General features: G+C 35.1%; 1 long non-coding RNA gene across 1 annotated transcript; it reads right to left on the bottom strand.

The window, feature by feature from the left end:
- Positions 1 to 250: 250 nt before the first annotated feature.
- On the bottom strand, positions 251 to 1,097 carry LOC103322947 (uncharacterized). Its single transcript, XR_016123507.1, has 3 exons — positions 870 to 1,097; positions 720 to 758; positions 251 to 507 (listed from the first exon to the last, which is right to left on the bottom strand). It is a non-coding gene; the product is annotated as an uncharacterized LOC103322947 (long non-coding RNA).
- Positions 1,098 to 3,904: the final 2,807 nt, after the last annotated feature.

Below are 3,904 nucleotides of genomic sequence, written 5' to 3' on the forward strand. Positions count from 1 at the left end.
ATTTATTTTAGAATTAAAAAAGATAATGGGTAATTGTGTTCCATAAAAATAAGATTCATTATCTGATTTTTCTTTTAATATTAATTTTTTTAATATGAAAAAGTGTGAATTTACTATATTATTCTCGTTTAATTAATAATTTTAATTCTTAATATTTGAACTAACCAATGGCATTTTCTGGTATTTTGAATGTTTCACCGTTCTTTGTCTTTTGCTTTATATATATATATAAAGAACTAATACGTGTGATTCAAATAAATACTCGCAACATGACCGAACAAATTGATATGTTTACAAATTACATAAGTTATAAGCATCTAGTAAATCATTGATTCGACAACATCACATCTGTATTTCGTGAGAATCATATTTAGATGGCACAACTACAGGTTCTGATGATCTTTTAGATGGCAGAACCACAGGTTTTTTGACATCAAAACCTCTAGATGTGCTTGAGTTGAATACTTCCCTGCCGCACAACTTGACGATCCAAACGTGACCAGCAAACTGTGGAGGGGAGACAAGAAAAGATCAATCTTAGGCCTTTATACAAGATGCAAAATTAATTGTAACAAAACAAAAAATACAAACTGGAGGCCAGCCATGGATGGATCTGCCTACTCATATATAAAGCAGATCCATATCCAAACAACATATGTATGTTAAAGGCAAATTAAATAAAGGTAAGGAAAGAGTAACGGCACCAGGCAAACACATACATGAAAACAGCATGATCTCTGGTCACCGGGTCGCAAAATCTGCACACAACAGAATTATCAGACCACAGTGTCAATATGCAAGTGTAGAATAATCATGCTCATCACAAAATCTTACAATACAAATAAACATATGTAAGTACGGAGTCGTACCTTGTTCAATCGTTGCCGGGCAAGAGAAGTCTTTTGCTCCCTTCAAGTTACATTGTCTGGTAAATCAAGGATTCGATGTAATGTCTGTGATTCATAATCTGAACCAAAACATGTTTGTGTTTGAGTCTCTTCCTATTTGAGAAGAGAAGGATGCTTTGATTTTCCTTCATTTCTCTGCAGATCACAAGACCAAACAAGAGAACGGCAGCGAAATAATCAAGCCAAGCTTTCTGAAGGACGATAGGGTTTTGCATATGACGGCCACACCTCTAGCATCACAAGCTATTTATAGTGGGTGTCTAGGTCAGGCAGATTGCCCACGTCTGAACATTTCCAACAACCACGTTACACATGGCAACCTTTGATTGGGCACTTCATGTCTCAAACACACAACGATTGGTACAGCAATGTCATACTGGCTGGTTAGGGAAATGATGATATACAGGGCAAAATTTATGCTTCTATATATGTGTGTGTTTTGGTAGCTAAGAAACACATTGCTAGTGCGAGGCCCCAAATTGGATGTATGAAGAAAATTGGAAAAATAAAAAATAAAAAATAAGAATGGTTAAGAAAACCGGTGTTTCAAATTGAATTAGTGAGCAAAAAAAGGATGGAAGTTGAAACATAGTCCTAAAATGGAGAAAAATGACATCGTTTCGAATATTTAATAAAGTTTGTCGTCATTACAATTACAACATAAAAGACGGTTAGTAAATATCTCATTTCACGCACACGTATAGACAAAGTGCATGCATGCATCACTTTTATAGAACACACTATACGAACTTTTTCATTACCCCTCTTGCACTCCAACGTGCTCTAGCGTGAGAATGCTTTTATTTTCCCGACTTCAATTTCCCATATGCAGTTTTGCTTAACATAGCGATTTTTTTTTCCTTCTATAAAAGACATATATAACAATACTTTAAAAAAAAAATTGTACGGGACAATACTGTAATTATTAACTTTGTTTTAGTTGTTTATCTTATGTGTATTGAAACTTAAAAATCTCATTTAAGTAACAATAACAAGGATACACCTTCTGCATATAATGTTGATACTTTAATTCCTGATGAACTTACTCAACTCGGATCTCAAGTAGTTGAACAATGTGTTTGATTTGGTATTTATTTATATTTTGTACTTCTTTGTGTTATATTTGCTCGTAATGTGGCCTTGTTTGATTTATAAAATTTTATTTATATTTTTGTTTCAAGAGAAAAAAAAAGGCTTATAATATATCTCTTGTAAAAATAAAAATAAAAATTTAGCATCGCACTATAAAAATTTCTGGGTCCGCCATTGGTCTCTTCCTATTTCAAAACCAAAGGATGCTATAATTATCCTTCATTTCTTTGAAAAACGATCATCTCTTTGAGGTCTCTGCTGAATAAGGCCGCCTCTACCATCATAACCAATTTATAGTATACAAATTTATAAATAAACTCAATCCTAGACATGTATTTATAAAATAACCCAAACACTATTTAAACATAGAAACATACCCAAAATCAACCTCAAAATCAACAATTGTATATTTTTTGGGTGTGTTTATAAATGGGTTTTGAGTGTGTGTAATGATGGGTTTTGGGTGTGTTTATAAAGTGTTTTGAGTGTTGGGTTTTTTTATAATTTCAGCCCCTATTTTAGGTGTTTTAGTGAAACTCCCTAAACCCTTTATAGTATGTGTCTAGATAGGTCAGGCAGATTTTCAACAACTACATTCACATGGGGGCCTTTGATTTGTCACTTCATGTCTCAAGCCCAAAATGATTGGTCCCGAAGTCGTACTTAGGAAAATGATAGGGCAGTAGTTACAAGCACTGCTTGAGTTGAGTACCTCCCTGCTGCTGCCTGTTCGACGAGTCTAACATCACCAGTCATAGAAAGAAAGATAAACCTGATATAAATTGGAAAAATTGACATAAGAATTAACAGCCTTACAATTAGGCCGATATACAAGATGCAAACTAATTGTAGCAAAATCCAAATACAAATTTGAGGCCAGCCATGGATGGATCTACCTCCTCGTATAACGCAGATCTATATTGAAACAACCTCCGGAAAGTTAAAGGAAAGTAAATAAGAAAATGAGAAGGTTCTTCTTTTTCACTATAGATCTAAAATTACAAAGTACACCAACACATTATCTTTTAGGCGGCCCAACTACATACTGGTGATTTCCAAACCATCAAGACCAGCCGTTCACCGTGTAGTTTTCGCCCTGAAAATGCAAGAAGGTTCAGATTTGCAGCATAGATGGCTTCCACATTTTTCCTTATAAACTCATCTAGTTTGCAAGTGCCATCTTTCCACAGGGAAGGAAATCCATCTTCAGGTTGAGGAATAGATTTCCTGTCACATCTTTCTGGAGCCAAATAGCTGTTAAGAGAAAGATCCAGCCTTTGATCTCCATTGTTGCACTCGTCGTTGGGTTGCAAAACCTGCACACAAAAGTCATATCCACAATCAGACGTCAGTCCAAACATCCAATAGTGTAGAATAATTTTCTCATCAGATAAACATATATGATTATGGAATCTTACCAGATCAATCCCTTTGTCACAAACTAGAAGGCTTTTCCTCGCTCACAGCCTAATAATACATTGTCTGGTAAATCATCGATTCGATGTAAAGTTTCTGATTCATAACCTAAACCGTAAACAAGTTTGTGTTTGAGTCTCTTTCTGTTTGAGAAATGAAGGATTCTTTTTTTTACCTTCATTTCTCTTCAGAACAAGGCCAAATACACGAGAAACCTAATACCAGCTTTGGAAAGAACGATGCTCTCTGTGAGGTTGCATGACGGCCACCTCTACCATCATAACCAATTTATAGTGGGTGTCTAGGTCAGGTCAGATTCGCCACGGGCGAACATTAATTGCCACCAACTACATTACACATGGCAGTCTTTGATTGGTCACTTCATGTCTCAAAACACACAATGATTGGTTACCATAGGTCATATAACCCTGTCATACTTGCTGACTAGGAAATTAGCAAGAATTATGGTTTTATTTGTGTGTGTTTAT

The sequence above is a fragment of the Prunus mume genome, linkage group LG2, assembly GCF_029339155.1.
Source record: "Prunus mume cultivar Tortuosa linkage group LG2, ASM2933915v1, whole genome shotgun sequence".
NCBI classification, from domain to species: Eukaryota; Viridiplantae; Streptophyta; class Magnoliopsida; order Rosales; family Rosaceae; genus Prunus; species Prunus mume.